We start from the raw sequence: 25,832 nt of genomic DNA, 5'->3' as shown, positions 1-25,832 counted from the left end.
GTGCTTCCTTTTGGGGGATGGGGGCAGTCAGACGCAGTGATTTGTCTTCTATTTTGGACTTTCCTGGCTACTTAATGCCTAAATACTTACTGACGTGACAGGTCTCTGAATGTTTGTAGGATTTTTCTTCCACCCTCAAGAGGGCGTGGGTTTTCCCCAAGTCTCCACCCTTAGTGGTCAGAGGTAAAGAGGGAGCAGGTCCTGAGGGATGCCCAAATTGTCTTGGGATAGAAATCAGTCCTAGGCAAAGGGAGAAGCTGAGCCATCATATGGTCTCAATAAAGGCCCTTTGGGGAGACCTGAAAGCTGGAATGGTCCATCAAAGTTGTTCCTAGTTAGGGCAAGAGGGTCAAGTTGGCCTTCATAACAACATCCATCAGTCATTGGATACATGGTACTCCTAGAAAGAGGAGGCAAGCCTGGTCGAGAAGACCATTTTCAGCTCAGGCAATCTGAAGAGAACAGACACCTGAGGATTTGCTACCTGCAGAACTGCCAGGAACTGGGGGAATAACCCCTTCGGTCCTGAAGGAGGATCTGGAAGGCTCATCAGAGGCCCACGACTATTAACAGGAAACTATAATGTGTTTACAAGAGGCCTGAAAGAGTTAACAGACGTTCAAACGTAGAGACCTATCTAGCGAGCAGCCTGTTGGGATATCTAATTATTGATTGATTATAACTACTATTTTAAAAAGGAAAACGACCTTGAAGAACCAAAACCAGAGACCTTCGCGGTTCTGTGCGTATTGTTAGCAGGAGCAGTTCAAATATGTGCAAAGCTCGGAAGATAATCATCAGACCCAAGTGATCCACTTGTATGGGAAGGAAGAGGAATTCGCTCGGCATCTCCCAGATTGCCTCCGGAGTTTACATAAGAAATAAAATGGTGAGAAATATTTCAGAAGCCAATTCAGCGCCCAGTCCCAAACCAAAATCGAACCCGGGACTTTTCCTAGGCGCGAGCAGAGCGACGGGCGGTGACGGGAAAGAGCCGGGCGCCTCTGAACGAACCCGGCCGGGGGGAAGGAGCCCTGGGCCGGGGAGGCCCCTCCTCTGGGCTTTTGGAAAGCTGCTGGAAGCGCCCTTTCCCCGCGGGCTCCTCCACCCGGAGGCCGCCACTGCGGGACGCAGGCGGGTGGGGGACAGAAAGGCCCGGGAAGGAGACCGCGGGGACGGCGACGGGACGCGAGCGCGGGGGCCGGGCCGAGAGCGTGTCCCCGGGCGACGCCGCTGCTGTTGTCCCGGGTGCTGAAGAGCCGGGAACTTCCCGGGAGCAGCGGCCACTTTCCTCCCTCGGCGCGTGGGGTGGGGGTCCAGGGTGCGCACCTGCTCAGCCCGTCTTGGCCCCGGGCCCGGAGGCGCCGGCCAGATGCGGCCTCCCCGGCCCGGTTCAGGGGGAGGAGGTGGATGGGGGCGCTGCGCATCGCCGGGCGCCCCAGACCGGACCCCGGGCGCCCCTACCCCGGCCCTCGGGCGGCCCCGCGCCGCGCCCTCCGCTCCACCTGCGCGCGGCCGTGGGCTGCGGGGGTCCGCGGGCGCTCGCGGGCTGAGCGTGACCGCGAGCCTGGGGGCAGCTACTTAGGTTCCCCATTGTTTTGCGGGAGCGGCGGTGGGGGAGCACGATCCGGGCAGGCGCAGCGTGGCAGAGGATGGGTCGCCGGCCGGGGCTGCTGCGCTGGTGGCCGGGGCGAACTGCCTGTGCTACCGTCTCTTCCTGCAGGGCAAGTTCGTGCTCGACGACGTTTGGGCGATCGGGAACAACCCGGACGTGCGGGCCGGCGCCCCGCTGCGCTGGGGCATCCTAACCAACGACTTCTGGGGCAAGGGCATGGCCGAGAACACCAGCCACAAGTCCTACCGGCCGCTCTGCGTCCTCACCATCGAATGAGTCCCTCACCCTGAGGTCTCAGTCGGCCCCCTGGGTTCAGAGAGGTTGTGGGACTGGCTTACCCCACACCCCCAAGGTGTCCTCCACGCCCTGCTGCCCACGCAACTCTCCCAGGTAGTCCTCGCGCCTGCTTCTCTGGGCTTCTGGGGTTAGGTTTGCAGGTAAAACCCAGGGCGTCCTGAGTTTTTATTTGCTAAACCCAGCAGCCCTCCTGGCGCCGTCCTACAGGCGCGAGCTGGGGAGTTGGAATGGAGCTTCCCTAGTCTCTGGGCTCTCGGGCACCTTTTCCCGTGGTTCGGGGCTGGGACACCTTCCCCCCTCCCCCCCCCCAAGACCTGGCCGACCGCGGCAAAGCAGAACCTGCGTGGACTCAGCGGCCTTGGATGGGTGTTGGGGACGCTGCTTCCAAGCTGCGAATCTTCAGCAGCTTCGTGGGCAACTTTGCAGATGAGGAGGATGATCTTGGGAGAAAAGAGAGGATCTCGACCCATAGGTGCTCACGGAGCCTCAGCAATCTGTCGGAGTAAAACGTTTGCCACCAAGAATTGAAAAGATGCCAAGTAAAGGAACACAGAGGCGTGCGATCTTCCCATACCGGCCTCCCAAGTGAAATCGTTTTTGTTTATTTTGTTTCACCATTTCTGTTGTCCTGATTCAGCATTTGTGGTGTTGAGTTATTTACAAGCGCATAGAGGAATCATGATGCCCATTTCCTCTGTCAAAAACCAAACTGCATACTGAATAAAGCAGAAAGATGAGTTTATGGCACGGCTTTCAATCTGCAAGCCAGGAAACTCAAGGCAACGGGAGCAATGAGTTCTGAGTCGCTCCCAGACTAAGGGATTCTAATGGGGTAAACGTGGAAGTTATTTGGTTTATTTTTTCCAGCGGATTGGTTGCCTAGTGGTCGTCTTTCCAGAGATGATGTGAAAAGACTGTGTATGGGATCGCCTGGTGTCCTCTGCTGATTTGAGAACTGAAAATTCCAGTAAAGTTGGGTCCTTTCCCTTACGCGCCTGCGTTGAGCATCTCCATTTTGTCTCCGACGTAAGTGAGTCCATTTTAACTGAGTTCAACACCCTCCCTTGAAAAGGACCCATTGTTTAAAACGTGTTTAGCTGCCCCCCCACGTCGCCTTGGTGAGAAGTTCTCGCTGGATTGTTAGCAGTGCCACTATGTACCAATAAGCAAGTGGAAGTCTTCCTCTGCAAGAAAGAATTATAGGGCGCCAGGTGATCGTTAGGTTGTTTACCTTAAATACCTGTAGACTGTCTTCAGCTCTTAAAGAAATCTTATTAGGCCCAAGGATCAACGTCTCCGTGTTACAGATGGCCAAATTGTTCATTCAATCATTCAGCAAATATTTATAACATACCCTTTGTGTGCAGTGACTCTTCCAGTCACTGTGGGTAAGGTTCTCGAGTGATATGGCTCAGGTAAAACATGATTGAAGGCAACGAAGCTTTTACAGAGAAAAAGAAACTATCTGCCAAATTAATACTAGCTGAAGTGCCCAGAGAAGATGAGTTAATGAATGGGGAGTGAAAGGGTATGCCTTGGATTCCAGCCTTGTAGGGTGAGAAAAAAAGGGGAGGGTGAAACTCCTGGATATGGGGGGTTTTCCTGTATAGCATTTGGTGAGTTCCTGGGTGAAGGCATCTTCTGAAGCAATCTAGTTTTTATCAACTAATTTATTTTGTGACTTCTTTTGGAGCAATGTTCATACTTTTCCTAACTTTGGCTACTGTTAACCCATTGAAAAAAAAAAGAAACACCTGATTATGGCATCCTCCATTACACACATGTGATAATGGATGCTTTCTGTTCACTGTTCACTGAGGTTCTATTTGGTCTGACCCCTGTTTACTTCTGGGATGTAATCTGTGCATCTCCAGTTCCCTTGCTCCACACTTGTGTTGCATTCTAGAACCCTTGTTCTTTGTGCATTCCAAGCACACTCAAGCACACTGCCTCTTCAGGGCCTCTGCACTTTCTGCTTTTCCTTTCCAGAATTCTCTTCCCCCAGATATTCTCTAGGTTTGTCCCCAATACAATGTGACCTCCAGAAAGTGTATCCCTGGTCCCTAGAACATTCCTTGCATACAAAGTCTCCACTCACTAAATGTTAGTGAATGAATGATCATTTTTGTGAAGGTTTAGGAACTTTTCCAGATAATAAGTTTGCCTCTACCTTTTTTTTAAATGCAGGTATAAAGTTTCCTGGGCCTTGTTTCCTAACTAGGATGTCCCTGGACTCACCAGCGGTCCTGGTTACTGGGAGTTAAGGAACCACTCTGATTCCCAGGGGGCCTCTTGTGGCTCTCAGCTGGACCCGCTGACGCTGTGCCTCTCTTGGAGGATGGGGATCTTCAGCACTGCCTCCTGGACAGTGTATTGAAGCATGATTATTGGTGGATCCTGCTGTGAAGTTCAAGTCTGTGAGTACCCTAAGGGGAAACGGAGAGCTACAGTGAGTTCTCTTCCTACCCGGCGAAGTCAGAACTAAATTCCTGCCATGTTGGGAACCTGCTTTCCTGAGGGGGGTCATTATTTTTTCTCTTTTAGTCAACAAGCAGGAAGCCATGGAATTGTTTTCTCTCTTAGATTAAATCAAGTGCAAGAATCAAGTACAATGGCTTCTCCTCAAAGCAATGAACATGAATCCCTGCTCCCCTCAGCACTCCACCAATCACAGAACTTTAAAAGGAAGGAAAACCTTTGCTAAAAACCATCCACCCTGTTCTCATTTGTATTATTTGCTGACTTCCTTTTCTGAGGGCTTTCGTCCGGAACTTGCCACCTTCTCCATATGGTTAGTGATCTTCCTTGTCCTCAGTTTCCACATCCTTTCTTTGGAGCAGTTGTTACTCTGAATACTAAGGTGACAATAACTACCCCTGAATTTGCTCATGGACATGGGCTCCTCTCCATCAGCTCCCCTTCCGCTTTCTCCATGCTCTCACCCTCCCGTTTCCCTTAAAGCCACATGAGGATGTCTTGCATGAAACTTGCATATCAACCATAAACTTTGCTTTATCCTCCAAGTGCGCTGTTGTGTTTGCATTGGAGTCTGCGAATTGCATCCTTTGGTACTTCAGAGCCATGGAGTGGAGTGATGATGGTTTGCTGATTGGCCCTGGTACTGGAGGGAATGCAGAAGAAGAACATCGAAAGGATTAGGGGCCAGAGGGGCTCTCCTTAGAGGAAAAACAAGAAGATCTAGAAGTTGTTATGGATCGGTTGAATGATCTAAGGAGACGATGGAAACCACTTAGAAGCATTTGAGCTGTGATGATGGCAAGAGATGGGGAAGAAGAAAGACCAGGGGCTTTAGGGTAGGACAAGAGAATACAGAGTGTGTTTACTGTTGGGCTGTGGGTACTCGCAGGGAAGTGTTGTAGAATCCATCATTTCAGACACTGGACATGCATGATAAAGGAGCATATTTCAGTTTTTATTCCCTAGATTTTAGCATAAATTGTAGTGAATGTGTCAATGAGTTACCAGACAGAGCTGGGTTTGGCTGGAAAGTGTGGCAGTTGGCTCTTTCTACCTTGCCCTTAAGTTTGTAGACCTGTGTTTCTTATTGTCTTGGAATTCCCTGCCTTTATTTACCTGAGATGCTTAGTAAGTAGGCAGATCTCTGGGCCCCTTTCCAGACAATGAATTAGAACTTGTGGAGTTGGGTTTTGGGAATCAGCAGTTGTCAGATGCACTGCAGGGGATTCTTAGATACTTAGAAACTTGGGAACCATGGGGTGTATGTACATTTATAGTTTTAAGTATTTTACTTGTGTTAACTCAGTTTAATCCTCACAGGTACCCTATGAATTATGTTCTGTTGTTATTTAAGTAAGAGTGAGGAAACTGAGGCACGGAGAGGTTAAGTGACTTGCCCAACTGACGTGACTAAGAAGTGTCAGAGCCAAGACTCCCCTTCTCCTGGCAGTCTGGCTCCTAACTCCATGCTCTTAACCACCACACCAGGCAGCCTCTCCGAGGACAGTTAACTTTGAAATCCTGTGGGCCTCATGGAAATAGTTTATGTTCCCCTCTGTCAAAGGTGAATTCATCTTGTTGACACAAAATAACCAATAACCATTCTATACATCAGAGAGATGGGGTGAGTTTTACTTGAGCCAGGGCAAGGATTATAACCCAGGAAGGCAATTTCTACAAAGGAAGAAAGTGTTCTGGAGAAGCATGGTTTTCAGTACAGTTTTATAGCTTTTTAGAACAAAGAACATATGTTAAAGTTGCCCAGGATACATATTCATCAAAGTTTCAAAGAAGTATTCGGTTGCAAATTAGCAGGTCAACATGACCCTGATGTTGGGGAAAGGGACTAATAGGAGCATTACCAACAGCGCTAGGAGGGGAAATATGCATTCTTATCTTAAGAGAGAGCATTCTTTACTTTAATGGTTAGAGAAGATGTACGATGTCTGTTTGATAAGCCATAAATCAGGATTTTTAGTTCAGACCCAATCAGTTTTGAACCCAAGTAGTTACCCCACATACCTCAGTATGTGAAAATCTCTTGTTAATCTTTTCTTTTTGTTTTTAAACAGACACAAACGAATGATTCAAGACACTCTGTGTCTGAAACGTGTGTGAGCATGTAGTGAAACCAACTTTGCCTGGAAAACCCTGGGTTTGTCATTTATTTTGATGGTAAAAGGTTGAGAGAGCTTTAATTTTGATAAATAGCTTCTACAATTGAAACAGGGAGAAGCTTTCATGAGGGTTTTTATTGCTTTCCCCCAGATTAGGTTGAGATTGCCTGCCTGCAAAAGAAGTTCAACTCGAGGCTAACAGACTGGACCGCCAGGAAGCATTTCATATGTGTCTTTCCAGGTTAGTATCCTTTTAGTTGTTAACCTTATACTGTCAACTTTGTATTATCTGGCGTTCTGTTAGTCATCAATTCTGTACATCTTTTAACTGTCACACTGTATCATAGTGATGCGGGCTTGGTGAGCTAAGGAGTCAAAAAAAAGATTTCTTGGACTCTCAAGGTCTGGTAGTAGTGCTCTTTTATTCAGAGAATAGCATGGAGTAGCATGGGGACAGGACCCAGGGGCAGTGAAGAGCTGCAATGTGTGGGGGATAGGGCTAAATTTATAAGGCATGGGTATGTGAGTTATTTTTTACAAGAAAAAGGAAAGATCATGATAATACGTCATTAAAATGGCAAAGTGCAGGAGGGGTCTGGTTATTGGGTGGTCGTATAACTTTGGATATGAATCACGTTGAATTGGGTTAGGGCATCCTATACTTTCCAGAGGATGATATTGATTGGTATGCAGGCCAGGAGGCCTTGGGCCTCTCTCCCTGGGGCATCCTTGATCCACATCATAAAATCCCCCCTGAACTCATTTGGCCCAGAAATCCTCTGGGGATATGGACGATGGTCAATCTTTTGTAACTACTTCAGGCTTTACAAGGTCGTAGAGCTGTCCCTAAATGGGGCCATAGGGGTAAAGGCAGGACATTCAGTGGACAGGAACGTTGCGCCCATGGAGTCCAAGGCTGTCAAAGTATACAGATCCTCTGGAGATGAGAGACTCATTTGACGAGAAATGGTCCAGGAGGCGAAACTTTATTGACGTGTGAAAGACAATGAAATAGACAATAAATTATAATAAGAAGTACAAGCAATATGATTAACCCAATGAATAAAGCTTTAATAGTAGTCCAGAGACCTGGACCTGACCAGGAGTCCAACCAATCATTTAGGGACAGGATAGGGTAGGACATGGACTTAATTTGGTGACTTGTATCAGATAGGAGGCCAGAGATATTTTGATGCCAGTCAGAAATATAGACACAACATTCGGTTTTTGTAATGGCACAAGTGCCCCCCATGCTGTCATCAAGACATCCAGTGCCATTTGGTTTTGGAGGACCACCTTATGCATTTGGGATACTTCTAAATCAAGCAGTAAAAGGCTATGTTGTGTATCATTTAATGCTGTCCTGGTAAATTTGTTTAGGGCTTCCATGTGTCAGCTGACACTTTCGATGCCTAATTGGGGAAGGAAAATTGAGGCAAGGTGATCATACCAGTGGAAGACAGAACAGGTCCAGCATTGTTATAGGTTGGGTAGGTTAGCAGGAGGAGATACAGTAAGTGTAATTCTACCTTGCATCCAGACAAAGCTTAGGGTGCATTGTCTAATCCGTCCAGGCAGCAGCCAATGACATAAGTTGGAGCCACATAACCTTTGAGTGCTGTTAGGAGTTAGCAGATGTATGCTGGGCCACCTATCCCCATCAGTCCCAAACCAATCAGTATTTTTTAAGGCTATGATATGATAACACACGTAATGGGGAATTTGTCCCATAGGTTGGGTGCCATTAGGCCATGTATCACAGGTGTGATCAGTTTGTTCCCCAACATAGAGTGGCCTTTGGACTGAGCTGACCACCAGTAGGAGTGAGCCAAATATATTCATCCCAAATTTGGTATAGTCCAACCTGTGTGTATCGATAGGTTGGGGACTTTACCTTTGGAACTTGTTGCTTATGATCCACCTTTGACAAGGCAAATTTAGTTAGTATTTGGGCAGTAGAATTGAATGAAAAGGTTTGATTGTGGCCAGGGAGCTCCCAGGTATCAGAGACTGCTGGCCACAAGGAGACATTATGATTAGTAATAGATAAATCTTGTAGAAGAGAAGAGATAGAATCTAATATCCATAAATATATACTCTGGCTTCTACTGAAACATAATTTTTCTCTCTAAAATCACCCTCATTTTTTACAAAAGATAGCCAAGTTAAGATTAAATGGTTTGCAAAATAAGTATAGTTTCATAAAACTTGGTCCAATTATTTACATAGGTGCAGCAAGAATAAGAATCAATTATATAGGCTCTTCTAAATCTGCATTGCTGGAATTTTTTATGAGGAATCTCAGGTTGAACTTTAAAGGCCTCTTGAGGCCAGAAAAGTCAAGCCAAGGACTTGCCATCACATTCTGCCTGCAATACCTACAGATTTGGGTGGATTCCTCTCTTCTTGAGGTCCTGCAAAATATTTCAAGCTTCCTTGCACCTGGCAGATAAATGACCTTCCTTACTTACCTGGCAAGGTTCCAGGGGACTTTGTAAACAAGGTACAGGCCAATCTTTCTAAGTGGCTTTATTCCAGAAAGTCCAATCTTTGTTCCTGAAAAGCTGTCTTGTCATATCTGAGTGTGTATGTTTCTCTCAACTATGACATTCCAGTCAAAGCCTCAGTAATATAACTAATATTTCCAAATGTGTCTTGTTGTAAGGAGAACAGATTCTCATTGAACTTATGCAAATAACTATATTGCCACAAAATAACCATACTCACTCACTCACTCACTGAATTTTCAAATTCTGGAGGGATCAGGTAGGAGAAAAAGATAAATGTTTCAGTTCTGCTCACAAAGGTATAATTTCACCAAATTGCTATAAGTCATAGTTAGCATAAGAGGAAAGAGAAAAAGATTTCCTTAAATCTGAGAAAACAAAGCAAAACATCAAAAAATAAATAATATTTCAAACAAAAGTCATAAAAATTATAGTCGTCCTCATCAGTTCATATAGTCCTGTATAATCGGTTCTTGATCTTAATCTTCTGTTGGCAGTTTTATGAGGTCATCAGTTTCTCTGTTAGAATTCTGTAATTTCTTACCCAGTTCAGTTTTACCATCTGAAAGTTTATCAAAAACCTGTACTCTAGAGTAAGCACCAAAGTCCTTTTCATGAATTTCTCTGAAGATGAAACATATTTGCAAAAGCATAAAGCTTCAGAGTAAAACAGCAACTATCTGCAAATGACAAAAGACTCAAAAGGGCAATTGACAAAGAAGGTTGGCTACTTCTGTGACATACAACACTTCAAGATAATAAATGGAATTATGGCTGACAACTAGGACAGATCAGAATTTTAGGAATGTTATAAATTTTAAAACATTTATATCAATAGCATTTATCCACATAATACCACCTAAGAAAGTTTATCATCACTTATTTGACAATGCTACCCATGTAATTTAACAGACCAAATAAGCCTAATTAATTTAGTATTTTCCTCCTTATAGGAAGAGAGGAAAAATTTTGTTGAGAAGTCTCAGAGGGCCTGAAAGTCCTCATAGAAATTCTCTTCCTTCATCCAGGTCAAAAGAAAGCCTTTATTCAGCTCTTGAATATTTTTTGTGGGGAAGAGCTTGTCAAAAATATCAAAAGTTTTTAAAACACTTGTTCGAATAGGAAACAATGGTCACTATGAAACAATGCTCAGGTATCTATTCAAAATGACAACAGAAACAGTTAAAAAAATCTAAACAGAGAGACCTCAGTCCTTCTGAACATAGGGAATTATTTTAACAAAACATAGATTTTCTGTCTTTTACTTTACTTTACTATACTCAAAGAAAAACCTTTTATAACCTCTTTATCAACAGCAGACCAAAAAGTTCAAGAAATTATCCTTTTGAGAGAGAAAATCAAATTTTTATTTTTGCACCAGCTTATTTTTTACATTAAAACTTAAATGCTTAGTGGGATTTACTTTAATCTTAGCCAACTTGACCAGGCATAAAACTCCCTTCAGAATTTCTGCTTCACAAACCTACAACTTTCTTTTTACCCTCAGAATTTTTCCCATGCTTGCTCTCTTCCCTTCTAGTACTTTAGGGCAAATTTATTTTTCCTAACCCGACAAACAAAAATACTTCCATTCTTTATACCTTCTTTACTGAAAACTTATATTTTACTTTCCTTGTATACAGAGCTATTTTCCTTATTAATTTTTAGTAGCTTTAATTACATATGTTAATTAGAATTTTAACCCTTACAGACCCTAGTAAAAACTAAAAAGGTAAGCAATTGTGAACTTTTATATCAGCATTCTAAACACTTTTCATAATTTCTAGATAACGTACTACTTCACAGTACTGAAACACAAGGGTTGTTTACTAATAGACCCAAACATCCTTTAGCCTCTCTGCAATAAGAAGTCAAAAGTAGATAAACTTAGACATGTTCAGCAATAATGTTTCTGTGTTCCATCCTATCCAAAAATGACCCAGATACTCAACAACTTTTTATCATTTAACTTAACTTGACAAAATTCTAAAGTTTTAAGTTACCAAAAAGAATTTGGAAGCTGTGTTTTTCCCCGAAGTATAGACCATAAAACAGTTATTGTACCCACAAACTCTTACCCTTTCTCATCTATCTAATCACTTGTTTCCAGCAATTATGTTCAGATTGCCCACAAAAACCTCATGAGATGTTAGACAAAATTAGCTATCATTTAAAGCTATTATTTTGCTGATGAATTTCTGATAGACAACATGAACTTATTTGACTAGTAAACCCGGGCTGCATGTCTGCATCATATTCAAATACTGACAACTCTGAGGACATGCCTTTTCAATCAAACCAACAAACTTAAACAAGCTTTCATTTACCAAAGGTTAATCTATATCATGTTAACTTAAAAGACATTGGGTTACTTTCTATTATATTTAGAATTTATGTAAGTACTTACTTTAAGCCAATTAAACAGAGCTCTTAATTTTGACCATACCATCCAGAGGTAAAATATCACACATCTGTAACAGTCATAAAGACCTTTGTACACTGAATCTCCACAGCTTTTGTTTTAAAAATTACTGCCAAGAATCAGATACAGTAACACAAAGCTCTCTAGTTATGAATCTAAATTTTTTCTTGAGCCTTTTTACTAATATTTGTGGAGAAGACATTTAAGATGCTAGATTTTTTGGCAAGGGCACTCTATGGCTGTTTTTTCCTTTTTTTTCTTCAGTCATTAGTCAGGAATTAGTGATGGGCTAGATAGTCCCCAGAGGATTTGCAAGCTCTTTGAGATAAGGGAAATGGGTGGAACCTGAACCACCTCTAGAGCTGATTTTCCAGCCTTACAAGGATTTTCCAAGGAGAGTTGCCCTTGATTTCTCAGAAACTAGGTTGTAACTCAAATGACATTATAGGTTGATCTATCTGTCCAACTACATCATAAAGGCACAGAGAAACTCCTCAAGTTTTCTCCCAGATGGAGTTTCTGGGGCATAACCCATCAAATTGGAAGTGTTTACAATTAGTTAAAATGGACCCAAAGGGTGAGTCTCCAGGGATGCTTGGGGCATTCCCCATGGCATTAAAGCTGGTGTCTGACTGATGGTGACTGGAGAAAGGGTGCAGAGCATGACTGCTGGCGTCAACATAGTTATAAGATTTAGTCAAGTCCTGCTCAGCCTGGGCACTTAGTCCCTGAGAAAGCACAAGGCAAGCCAGGGAAGCAGGAGGCAAAGACCTTGAGCTGGCTGGGGGTTTGGGCTCCCAGTGCCAGGGTTAAGAGTTAAGTCCTTGGCAAAAGGTTTTTAAGTTTTTGATTTTACAGAAGGTCCAAGTTCTGCTCATGTCCATCCTGAACTTAACCTTGACTTGGTGACAACAGAGGAGGTGATGAAAGAAACAGACAAAGAAAGGATAAGAGGAGATCAGGCTTCACCTTCATGGCCTCTTCCCAAGGGTTATCAAGATAAGGGTCACACAACAGTTCCTGTGCCAGGCATACAACCCTGGCAGGATAATTCACAAAATAATTCACAGGTCTCCTACCCTCCTAACCAACTCGGTAGATTCCTAAAATACTCAACAAGTCAACAGGCAAAATAGGGCACCTCACTTGGGGTGGCCAGGGTGATCACGCCCAGAAACCAGAAGGTGGGCTCCCAGAGGTGGAGACTTTGACTCTTTAAGGATTTCTTTGTTTCTCAGTTGCACAGCTCAAAAGGAGCCCCAAATGGCCACTAAAACTTTGAGAGAGATGAAAGAAAAGGATCCATTACCTTGAAATTCCCCCCTCCCCCAAACCTAGGGCACCGTCCTACCCGTTGTTCCTCCTGTGGGGTTCCTATAGCAAGGGGTGATGGGGGCGTCCCCCTGCATTACATCCCTTGTATATCTTCCCTATTATGCCTGGCAGTAATAGGTGCCTGGTGAATGGTCCCAGAGATAAAAGAATAGAGAAAAACAGTGAAGAATGTTTCACCAGTCTAGGGGACATCCTACCCAATTGTGTCCTGGAGCTGTTCTCCCGAGAAAGGATTCCCATACTCAACCAAAGGTTAGAATTTGGTACTTTACTTGAACCAGAGTCCCAATCAGGATTTTCCTGTGGTTCAGAGTGTAGTCAGGAGCAATAGGGAGGGATTGCAATCCAGCCTTAGGAAAAGAAACCTGCCATGGGAGTCTTGGAGATTGGCGACTGTCCTGATAACTTAAGTGGTTGACCTGTGCCCATGTAGAATTTATATAGTAGAGATAGGATTAGGAAGGAATGGATTAATTCATTTTTCGCCACCTTCAGGCTTAAGGTACTGATTCACTTTGGGCTGAATGCCATGGTTTGCCCCATAGAGTAGCCGTGGACAGCAACATGGATTCATACAGCTGTTTGAGAAGGTGCCCGATGAATAAGTGAATTTAGATCCATCCTTGAAAAAGAGGACAGCACAAGGAAGAAAAAGGCACTTACCAGAACTTTAGCTCACAAGCTGGTGAAACAAGATGCCCGTACGAGCCACCAGGAGAAATGATGCGGGCTTGGTGAGCCAAGTTGTCAAAGGAAAGATTTCTTGGACTCTCAAGGTCTGGTGGTAGTGCTCTTTTATTCAGAGAATAGCATGGAGTAGCATGAGGACAGGACCCAGGGGCAGTGAAGAGCTGCAATGTGTTGAGAATAGGGCTAAATTTATAAGGCAGGGGTATGTAAGTTGTTTTTTACAAGACAAAGGAAAGATCATGTAAAAAAAAGTCATTAAAATGGTATCAGTGCAGGTGGGGTCTGGTTATTGGGTGGTCATATAACTTTAGATAGGAATAAGGGCAGGACGTCCTATACTTCCCAGAGGATGATATAGATCAGTATGTAGGCTGGGACGCCTTGGGCTTCTCTCCCTGGGACAGCCTTGATCCACGTCAATAGTATAGTCATAATTAATGAGGTGAGATTTTGAAGTATTTTTTAGACTATCAAAGAAAGGTGAAATTATGTTTATTACATTTTAATGTTTAAAACTTGATCAGGAATTCAATAATTTATTAATTCACAAATATTTAACGAACACTGATCTTGGTGTTGGACATAAACTATTGAGCAAGATGGATGAAGTTCCTACCCACAGGAATTCAGTAATCTGTTAGGTTGAACCATGTGAAATTGACCCATTTTGGTTCCAGTCTAATCAGAGATCCTTTTCTAGGTGCTTACAAACCAGTTGTTTAGTAATCTATTGTAGAATGTTTTGTCATTTGATGTAAAGCTCCGAGACCTTAATTTCAGCTTCTTTTTTGAACAACTCCAACCTCTTTCATTTGTTCCTCCATCCTCAGGATTGGAACCTGCTTCCAGTAGTTGCTACCTCAATGATACCTTAGTGTTCTCTTTTTGTCTTTCCAGTTTCTTAGTTGACAACTTTATACCTGGTTAACATAATATTAAGTTTTCTCTTAAAATACATGGTGTGGCTTCTGTTTCCTCACAGAATCTCAACTGACAGGGGGCCACACAGAGAATTAAATTGGGGTGAGGTGAGGGATGACTACTTGAAAGCGAGTGGTCAGGCCTCTCTGCAGAGTGACCTTCAACCTAAAATCTCAGAGACAGAAATGAGTTGGGTGAGGGAGGTGACATTCCAGGCAAAGGTCTTAGCTAATTCAAAGGCATTCAGGTGACAGCAGCTGCAATGCAAGGGGACAGGAGAGGGTGTTACAGCTACCTGTTGTTGAGGGGTCAGTGGCCAGACAGGGAGCTTTGTCTGCCAAGGGAGGGAATTTTCATCTGATTCTAGTAAGTTGGAGGATTTGAAGCAGAAGAATGGAGTGATCTAATTTAAGTTTTAAAAGCTCACTCTAGCTTTGTGTGGAAAACAAATTGTAGGGAGTGAGAACCTAAGTAGGCAATGGGCTAGGAGGTATTTGCTGTGGTCCAGGTGAGAGGTGGTGGCGGCTTCAGCTAAGTGGTAGTAATAGAAATGGTAAGAAGCAGACAAATGGGGTCCATACTCTGGAGACGTTAAATGAACCCGATGAAGCCTTAATGTGTGGGATAAGGAAAAGAGAGGAACTGAGGAAAATTTGCAACACAATGTAATGTGTGTGTGTGTGTGTGTGTGTGTGTATGTGGGGGGGTGTGTGTGGTAGCTCTCCATTAGGAGCACTCACCATTCGTGCATATGTATACATACACACATACCCTCACACACGTACAAGCACATACCCACAGGCCAGTGGCTTCCATTCAGGATGACGTGGACTCATTAACTACTACTCCTTGTGAATCCTAACACTCCACCTTACTGGGCTTTCATCCCATTCACATTTCTCCATCTTGTGTGCAGAGATTTTTATGAGAGATTCTGACAAATGCCTTTCTAAAACTAAATATGCAAATATATTTGTAGCACCTCCAGATTAATGATCCTATTTATAAAATGAGGTTAATTAGTTTTTATTTTTTTCTGAACGTATTTTGGCTTCCAGGCTAATCAGAGATCCTTTTCTAAGTGCTCACAAACACTTTTTTTTTTTGTTTTAGTAATTTGTTTAGTAATCTACTCCAGAATGTCTTGTCATTTGGTGTTAACCTCACTCATCTGTAGTTTTAGAGTCTACTTGCCACATTTTAGAAAATTAGGAACTTTTTTAGACTCTAGGATTCTGATTCCGCTTTATTTCTCAGTGATTTCTTATATATTAAGTTTGACAGTATCTCAAGTTCCATATGAAGGTATTTCACACAGTTATTTCATTTCTACAGTTGCTCCATTTTTGGCAATTCTTCTTCATATTCTGAAATCTAATGAACACACTTCAAGCACCAGGCACTCTCTCCTAATCTATTTCAGAAAAAAAAATTGATGTAGCTCATATGTGCACGTTTTTAGATAGGGTGCATGTGGACCACCAAATGTGATGCATACCTTCCATTTTATATCGTTTCAGGTAACTCACAGAAGTGTAGTAATAGAATAATAACATCATCTCTCAAGATGTTTTTTGTTTTTCAGGACTACAGTAAGTTATTTTTCCCTTTTAAATAAAAGTGTTATATCGTGTCATCTAAATGTTTGGTCTTAATTATTATATCTGTGGGATCAGTCATATGCATCAAGGATTTGACTTAATGGATGTCTTACTTTGTTCCTTTCCCTCACACCAAAAATAAAATATGAAATGACCAGTGTTTGGATGTCATGAAGTAGGAAGCTAGTACTGGCTCTTTGTGGCTTTCATTTGCATGGGGATGAACAAGAATGTTGTAGATATGAGTTAAAGAATCATTGCTTTTTCTGATCATGAAAAATAAGTATTTGTAGAAAATTAGGAAAATTCATGTATGTACAAAAATGAAAATAAAACTCATATGTCATCCTACCACTGTTCACATTTTGGTGTATATTCTCCCATTCTTCATATATGTATATATATATATTTAATATATATTACATATTACATGGATTTAATGAACATACACATATATATTTAATGAACACACACTATATATATGCATATATATAATTATTTAATTTAATTGGGAATCATAATGTAACACTGTACTGCAATTTGTTTTTTAAACTTAACAATGGTTAATCAACATTTTCTTCTACAATTCTGTTTCTAAGTCATTTTGTTATACAGGTAAGACCTTCGAGACTTTTCTCCTGCATTCATATCTTTTAAAAACAAAATATGAACCCACTGCACTGTTTTATAATCTCCTTTTAAAGATACTCATATAATGAGAATATATCTCCATTTTCAGATAATTTCACAGTATCATTTTTAATTGTCCATAATAGTTCATACTATGATGCTACCAAAATTAATTTGATCATTTCCTTATGGTTGGACATTTAGTTTTTTTATTTTTCAACTTTTTTCTTCTATAATCAACGTAGTGAGGAGCATTCCTATACATATATATCTTTGTACACTTCCCTGGTTATTTCCTCTTATCAGAATTGTGGAAGTGAAATTGTCCAAACGTCATGTACTTTTTAAACCTTTTGATACATATTGCTATATCCTCCTCCAACCTGGACATCCACCAATGGTGTGAAATTGCCTACTTCCTCTCATTGTGATAAGTGTAAATGAATTTTAAATAAATGGTTCTGTTGTTCTGGAAAGTTCAGCCTGATGAAGAGGGAAATTGTGTAAAGGCAGCCATAGAGAGATGGGCTCTGAAGGAGCTGAGTCGATTCTCTGAAGACTAGGACCTCCAACATCTTGCTTTTCTCTCACAACTTTATTTTCTTAGTACTTTCTGATTCCCATTTGAACTCCCACCATTGCGCTTTATAGAGTGTGATGCTCTCCCCATGTCTTAATCGGGCTTTCTAGCTGTTCACTGCCCTTTCCTCATTTCCTGTGAGTGGGAGCTGTGAAGTGAGCTATTTCACATCAGGCTCTTAAGAAAGCTGAGTTTCACAGAGGATGAGCCAACACACAATTGGGTCAAGTCTCACTGCAGAGCACTGGTGTTAATTCTCACCCAACATTTAATTTTTCTGGCCTTTGGTGGGCGCACAATTACTTCAGTTTATTTCAGTGGGAATGGGAATGGAGTGGACAAGATCTCCTCTATTCCTATTAGATTGATCTGTCAAACTATAATCTGGGATGCTCAAAATTCTGTAGGTTATAAATTATGTGTGTATTAGGTATTTAGCATAAGCATATGCCATAGGTAAACTCTAGACTTTCACGGTCTCAGATCATTTGACGAAAAGGAAGTGTTATCATAAGAGAAGTGAGTCAAAGGCAGGAGAATAAAGACGTGAGACTATTGTTTTGGCAAATGGTTCGGCATGTAGACAGTACAGGTGACTTTAATGAGAATGTATATGCTCTCCTCCCTGCCTCCTGCTCCCCGCCATCTACATGTACATTTCTCAGTTGCGGATACTACATCTTATTAAAAAAACAGTCTAAGACAACCTTTAGACGTCTCTCTGTTCTACATTTTTATCTCAGGGAATTTTATTTTTTTAAGAGAGTGAACAATGGGTTTCTCCTCTTTTTCTCTTTTCCTTTAGTTTATTTGTAATCTTAAAATTCAGCTACTCAAGTCAGTAGGAATTTATATTAGCAAGCTTTTAATAAGGATTCCAAATAGTTTTGCCTATCCTTTTAAATCTCAGCTGCAGCTACTGCATAAGTCTTTTCATATCCTGAGGATTCCCTTGTGGGGCGGTAATTAGATGATGTTTACAGATGCATAATTTGGAAAGTTGGTTCCCAGTGGCACCCTGGGTTGGAGGACACATTCATGCCTGGTTTGTCCCAATTGCAAGTATGATCACAGAAGGACAAGCTCAGTGATGTCCACCTCATTTCTGGTCACTGGGACCCTGTCCCAAACACTGCAGGACTTGCCTTTGAATATCCAGCAGCTTAGGAAGAGGCTGACAGTGCAGCTCGGGAGCTGGAGGGTTTGGACTGCATTGTGTTGGGGGGTGAGGGGAGGAACTGGGTCAGCATCTGCCGCTTGCTGTCTCTGTGCAACCAAAGTTTCTTGAAATAGTATTGTACTGCATTTGCAATTATTCCCCACAATTTGATTTAGGGAAAAAAGAGATATTTACTGAAATATCCAGAATAACAGATGTTGGGAGTAATTTTTAACTTATTAATTGAATAGCTTTATCTTTATAAATAACAGATTCCCTCTGCTTTCCTCATGGTATTTTTCTTTTTTTAGTATTCTTTGAATGCAAGAGTCATATACTTTTAAGCTAATATATTTTTGTGCTATAAATATCATTTCACTGCCCAGTGACTCTTGTGTTGATGTACACCTGTGACAAAACTGGTTGCAAAAATTGTGGGCTTGCTTGGTTAAGGTGTTGCTTATTGTTGTGTGGTCTGTTCATACTGAAGCGGTAAGTATAATTGAAATATGGAATAATAGGCCAAAAATAAAGTAAAAGCTAAATTGGCCTTTTCTTTGTCCCTCTCAAAGTCAAATGTTTCACTTGAATTGAAATGATATGTGATGAGCAGGGGAAAAAGAACCCTCTACTAAAGTAGCTTCTTTATCTTTATAAATCATTAGCTGGATCTGCTTGACAGCTTCCTTTATTAGTGTTCAAAACTGCTTTTATTGTACCTCCAAGATCAACTGCTTCTCTAATTAACTACCATTATCATTATAAGTAAGAATAAGGGCTACACTATTTATTGCAGAAATGTCAAGATCCTGGGTGTTTTAAGCAGCAAGCATCCTTTGAGATGCCTATCATACTGAGTTATGATTCCTGTTCTAAATTTATGTGGTTGTTTCTCCCTCTTCCTTTATATTTACAGTGTTTTTAATGCAGAACTGTGAAGGCTCTGTAATCACCAAAGGAAGCTAGCATGACATTCTTCAAGTTACAAAGGCAGAATTATGTGATCTATACTTTATATTTGAAGTTATTGAAATTTAAGTAAAGATATGTTGTGGGCAATGACACAAAGTTATTTGTCTAGAAGGTGTAGATATTCTGGCTCTATGACCTTCCTTTGATCAAGCACCAAGATGGCGTTATAGTCCACTTTTTTCCTCTCGTGGTACCCACGGCTAGTTCACACCAAGCCAGCTGCGGCATGTGTATTGCTGAGGGTTCCACAAAGACTTTACAGGGACAATGGGACACAGTTGTGAAAGAATGGATTTCCAGTGCCTCAACATCCATTTTTGTAAAATTGTCTGAATGCATACCTGCGAACATGACATCAGATTAGCAGCCCATTGTCTCCTCTCTCCTCCAATGATCTTTGTCTCAATTTACAGATGTAAGGCATTCCTCTCACTCAGAGTGGGATTGCGCAGCAAAACTGCTGAGGGCCCAAACAGCCCCACAGTTTGAGATACTCGTGTCAGCAAACCCTCCTTGCATTAAGGTGCTGAGAACCCAATATAGAGCTTTGTGTTCCCCTGCTGTATTCTCATTTCTGTAAAGAATTGAGTCATTGCGATAACACAACTCCTCCTTCCTCTTTCACTAGTTAACGTGAACAATCTATAAGGAACAGAACGGTGGAGTTGATGCTGCACATTCTCTCCTTCTAGCAACAAGTAATAGTAATCTCAGAAACAAGAATTAGCAAACAAAACCCCAAACACTCAAAATAGCCACATCCATCTTAAGTGGTGCATATGTTATATTTAATACTTATTTATAAAAGATTATAATAGAGTTGTGTTGATTGTGTATTAATAATAACAGTAATGGCCACTTAATCCAAAATAATGTTTAACACATAAAGCCTTATGGTCAAAAGGAAAAATTTAAATTATGTGCATATTTTGATGCAGAGAAATAGGACAATCAGCAAAAGAATTTCAAACATAAAAATATGGTACACTAAGGTAAAATGCTGAGAGGAAAATGAATGGAAACATGAATTTTAGGAGAAAAAAGTAGGATATAAAATGAACTTCTTCACATTTGGGTAATAGAAGATCATGGGCTTTGTTATTGCATTTAGATATCGAGAGGTACATGCAAAGCAGTGGTATCACTTTTATTTTATAATGCCAGCACTTATGGTGCCCTGGAAATAACATTCTTTCAACTAATTAAAATTACAATGAAAAACATCTAGGTATCATTTTAAAAAGGTGAAATTTGATACATAGTTTAAAGAAAATATTTTAGGAAATGCATAAGGGAAAAAGGCCAAAGACCACTATTCTAAGATCTGCAGAATGACCCGTGGCATTCTCTGTAGGCAGTGTCTTCCTTTTTTTAAAGGATAGCCCATAGACAGTAGTATTATACCTCTTGAAAATTTTTAAATTTGCTTTTAATCCTGTTAAAAATCTGTGCTAATACTAGTGTGGGGACAATTATTGGAAGAAAGAACAAACGAGTAGGGCAGGCAAGTGTCTCAGTTCAAAGCTTGCAGAGGGAAGGAGTGCGGTAAACCATAGGGAAGCTTGGGCAATATGATCACAAGCTGATGGAACTTAAATCAGAGACTAAGAAAAGGTGACTGTCCTGTTAGTAAAATGACCTTTCAAAAAGGCTTCAACCCACTTTGGCACTAATTGAAAAGAAACCAAGGAAGGAAGGTAGAAGAGCAAAGTAATTGGAGGGTTGGACATTTATTTAGGAAAAAGGCATTAGAGAAGGCTGTTTGCCTTCACAAGGAGATGAGAGAGGTGTAGAAAGGAGGGGAGAAAATTTGAGAAATCAACTTACACTAGGAAACAGAAGACTCATTTAAGTAGACCCCAGTTCAATTTTCTAAGGAGAACATGAAATAGGAAAAAAAGGCATTTTGTAGCTGAGAAAGGGATAGAAAAACATAAATGTGCACACACACACACACACACAGACTATAGGGAGAAAGGGGGTAACAGGAAGAACCTCTTCAACGTTAAGTGTCGAACGAAAAACCAAGACTGTGACTGCAAATTTATTTACTTCCAGTTTTATTGAGAAATAATTGACATATCACATTGTATTAGTTTTAGGTGTATAACATAATGAATTGATATATGTATATATTGCAAAATAATTGCCATAGAAGTTTAGTTAACATCCATCATCTCACATAGTTAACATAAATTACCTCACAATTTTTTTTCTTGTGATGAGAACTTTTAAGATTTACTCTCTTAGCAACTTTCAAATATACAATACGGTATTGTTAACTATAGTCATCATGTTGTACGTTACATCCCCATGACTTATTTATTTTATAACTGGAAGTTTATACCTCTTGAATGCCTTCATCTATTCCTCACATCCCCCGTATCCATGAGTTTGATTTTTTTTAGATTCCACATATAGGTGAGAACATACAGTATTTGTCTTTCTCTGTCTGATTTATCACACTTAGCATAATGCCCTCATGATCCATCCATGTTGTCACAAATGGCAGAATTTCCTTCTTTCTCATGGCTGAATAATATTTCAGTGTGTGTGTGTGTGTCTATTATCTTTATCCATTCATTTGTTGATGGGCACTTAGGTTGTTTCCGTGTCTTGGCTGTTGTAAATGATGCTACAATGAACACGGGGGTGCAGATGTCTCTCTGAGATAGAGATTTCGTTTCTTTTGGATATATCCGAGAAGTGGAATGCAAATGTTCTTTTTGGTCTAGATTAGCATGTTGATGTGATGTAATCAGACTGTCTTATCTTCTATGTTATTTATACACTCAACAAATAATGCATAACTGCTCTCTGCGAGGCACTCCACTAGGTGTTAGGGGAGTATGTGAATAGACATAGCTTGGTCTCTGCCCATAAGCTGCTTAAAATCTCAAAGTAAAACACAAAAGCATATAAATGGCTATAAGAACAAGCATTATGTTGTGATACAAACAGGAGAAACGATTTCAACTTGAGTAGATGTGGAAAAATTCATTTACTCCTGCTCTTCACAAATATGTCCACACTGCACAGCGGCACTGAGAGGAGCTAGGATGCGGCAGTGACTCTGATGGATCCAGTCCTCATCCTCCTGGTGGTGCTTATCTGGCGAAGGACATGTGACATTCTCCCTGGTGGTAGTAGCTTGCCGTTTGAGGCAGAAATACTTTTTGTCCATTTGCACGCGTTTTTCTCTTATCTAGAGTTGGTCTTTTTGTACTTCCTAGCACATCACAAGTTAGCATTTCTTAATAATACAATTCATTCCACCTGTCTTAGCGTGGCATTCAAGGCTTTTATCATAGCGTGGCCCCAACTTCCCTTCCAGCTACGCCTTCAACTACCCTCCCTCATTCCTTTCATTCACTTCATTCTCTTGTCACTTTATGCCTCCCCTTCCAGAAACACCCCATATTGTTTCACACTCCAGCTCCTTTGTTCCTGTTGCTCACTCTCCCTGAAATGCATCTTTTCCTTTCTGGCCTTGAATGCTTGTTTCCTTGACTTCTGTTTCCTGAAATCCTCCTTGTCTGTCCTTAAGTCGCCAGCTCTTCCATGAAGCCTTGTGGAAAGCCTTGTCAAAGTCCTCCAGTCAAAATTATTCCCTTCCTTCTGGGTCTTCCCATGGCACTTAGTTCCTTTTATGATGTGTGCAGTTTCCAAGTGTCTTGACTCCCCATCAGATCTTAAACTCCTTGTGTAGTATCTGACAAATAGGAGGTACTTGAAAAATACTTATTTGCTGGAATAAAACACTCAGTTGTTGAATCTGGTGGAGTTCACTAATTGAATCACAGTGTATGCCTCCTCTAGACATATAGCAGTTGACTGCTAGCACCTTGTTTTTCAGAAATTTGAGCCCATCCTCCTAGAGACCCCAGAAGAACATGGGGCATAAGGTAAGTGTTCAATAAATGCTTGATGCTTGTATCTGGATGCCAGGAGTGGCTGAAGAGGCCAGATGAACAGCTCCTTCTCAGTGTTCACTCACATGGTAAGTGGTTTTCAATCTGGCATCAGTGTTAGCAGCTCTGACACCATTTTCCTTTCTGAGTCTGCTCTGAGGGATGCTACAGTCTTCACAGCAGGGTGCATCGGGCTGGCACACTCTGAGGCTGCTCAGGCTTCCCACTAGCACCTAACTGGACTGTAGGGTGAGAAGCAGGGCTTCAAGGGCATCATGAAAGCACGAGCCACACTTGCCCAATCCGTGACCACCTCATTCCAGCTCACCACCCCCAGGAGCACCAGTGCAGGTCATGGTGCTGTCTGTGTTTTGTGTTATCCACATGTACGGTGATGGGCGTTCTTCTGGACCCAAGCACCTCGCTGTGCTCCAGGCTCTCATCGCTGATGAGGCCGGTTCTCTGTTTCACCTTCAGGAGGCCTTGCAGGTGGTGCTGAGGGAAGTGCTCAAGGAGCCGTGTGTAGACGGAGCAGATCTGGGCCTCCCAGCTGCTCTGCTCATTCATGCCTTCCAGACTGTGAGTCAGAGCAGGGTCTTGACACCATGCTGACACCACACTCTCCTTGCTCTCTTCTTCGAATCGTACCTACCTTCCTGATTTCCTGGTTCCTCTCCGATTCATGGATCAACCGACTGCGTGTGTTCCAGCAGCTGCACTATGGTAATGGCTTTCAGCTCTCTGCTCCCCATGAAAACACTCAGCTATGTCTAGAGTTTTGGGGTTGTTCCAATTATCTATTGCTGCATTACAAACTACCCTAAAACTTAGCAACTTAAAATATTTTATTATTATGACTGTAGCTATGATTCTGTGGGTCGGGAATTCAGGGCACAGGAGGGACGATTCATCTCTGCTCTATGTTGCTTGGAGACTCCTCTGTGATGCTTCACACAGCTGAGGGCTGGAGCAACTGCAGGCAGTGGAGCACAGGTGCACTTCCTACATGGGGGTCCAGGGCTCTAAGAGTTAGTGTTTCAAGATATAGGAAATGGAAGCTACCAGTCTCTTGAGGTTTGTGCCTGGAAACTGGCACTACTTTCGTCATAGTCAGTTTGCCCTAAATGAGTCACAGGGTTCGCCCAGGTTCAAAGATTGAATACTGAGAGGGGTTGGTTCACTGGGGTCGCTTTGGAGATAAGTTTCTTCACTAGTATAAGTTGGTATAGAACTTCTCTGTCTGTGTGACTTGGTATCAATACATATGTGCATGTACAATTAAGTTAATCTTATACAGATTTGTTATTAATAGCTTTATTAGATAACGTAATAAAGTTAACCAAAACCAGCGTCCATTTAAATCTTAAATTAATAAGATAATGTCCACAAGCTGCACAAAAAAACTCGTCTCATTTCTTTGTGGCCCCACCTCTTTAGTCGGAATGTAAGGGAGAAGAGAGAGGCACTGATATTTATTGAGCACTTCCAACGTCCTTTGTGATTTTCACGTTATCCCATTTACTACAACAACCATATAAGGTTTCTTCTATTTACAGAGAAGAAAATCAAGTAGGGGATTGCAAAAAGGACCACAAATTCTTCCCCTACTATGAAGGGGGAGATTCTGAGCTTGGGCCACCAAAGGTTTTGCACACACATATTCTGTCTTTGAATTCTGTCACCACCATGTGAACAAGCCTGGCTCACCCACTGGGCGATATGAGGAGGAGAGACCATATGGAGCAAAGATGACCTGTCCTAGCTGAGGCCCCAGACACATGAGAATGGCCAGCCAAAATCTGCAGGACCAATGCAGCAGTAGGCCACAGATGCATGAGTGAGCCCAGAAGCGACAGAAGAACCACCCAGCTGAACTGTATCCAAATTGTTGACCAATACAATCCTATGCTAAATAAAAAACTTTGAGCCACTAAACGTTGATGTGGTTTATTATTCAGTAAAAGCTCACTGATCCACAAGCTCAGAGAGTTTAAGTAAAATCCTATCCATGGCCATGTAGCTAACAAGCACTGAAAACTTAGAATAATGACAACTACTTATAACAGTGGAGGATGTCACTAAACCTTATGTCATATTTATTTGAGCTGAGCACTTGTGTGTAGCTCTCCACCTGCCTGTATAATTTTTCACGGGCTGCTGTGTGCAGGTCAGAATTTCAAAAAGCTGTAGACAAAGAATAGCTTCTAAATTAATGACACATTTATAAAAGTTCAGATTTATCCAGAGACGGCATGGGGGATTTTTACTGACCTGGCAGCTTATGAGTTTATCAGTGTTGACAACTTCCTTTAGTATATGACACATTTGAGTGCATTAATTGTTTTCTTATGACCATATTTTAAATTGAAAAATATATTCTTAAAAGTGTGTGGAATGTTTGGAATGAATTCGAAGAATCTAAAGTTTTTACAGAGCACAGGTGAAAAACTTTTGACCTAAAAGGTTAACATTACTTACCAAAAAGTTATTTGTACCTGATTTTAACTTTTGAGGTGCCTACCAAGAATTTTAGTTTGATCTCAGTGATTAATGCAATTGCTGCTTCCATTTTACTAAGTGTCCAGGAATTTAGAGAG

At 41.7% G+C, this 25,832-nt stretch overlaps 1 long non-coding RNA gene across 3 annotated transcripts; it reads left to right on the top strand.

Annotated features, from left to right (window-relative positions):
- Window positions 1–603: 603 nt before the first annotated feature.
- Window positions 604–24,882, top strand: LOC139041627 (uncharacterized). Of its 3 annotated transcripts, none has more exons than XR_011497115.1 (9): window positions 604–889; window positions 1,724–2,938; window positions 4,100–4,329; window positions 4,496–4,703; window positions 6,463–6,545; window positions 6,659–6,748; window positions 23,181–23,229; window positions 23,713–23,958; window positions 24,792–24,882. It is a non-coding gene; the product is annotated as an uncharacterized lncRNA (long non-coding RNA). The 3 variants fall into 3 exon arrangements; XR_011497116.1 differs by lacking the exon at window positions 604–889 and adding an exon at window positions 987–1,321; XR_011497117.1 differs by lacking the exon at window positions 23,181–23,229.
- The last annotated feature ends 950 nt before the right edge of the window (window positions 24,883–25,832 follow it).

Source organism: Equus asinus, chromosome 22 (assembly GCF_041296235.1).
Source record: "Equus asinus isolate D_3611 breed Donkey chromosome 22, EquAss-T2T_v2, whole genome shotgun sequence".
In the NCBI taxonomy this organism is placed as follows: domain Eukaryota; kingdom Metazoa; phylum Chordata; class Mammalia; order Perissodactyla; family Equidae; genus Equus; species Equus asinus.
The sequence above is the reverse complement of the archived record's forward strand: the minus strand, read 5'-3'. Positions and strand labels throughout refer to the sequence as shown.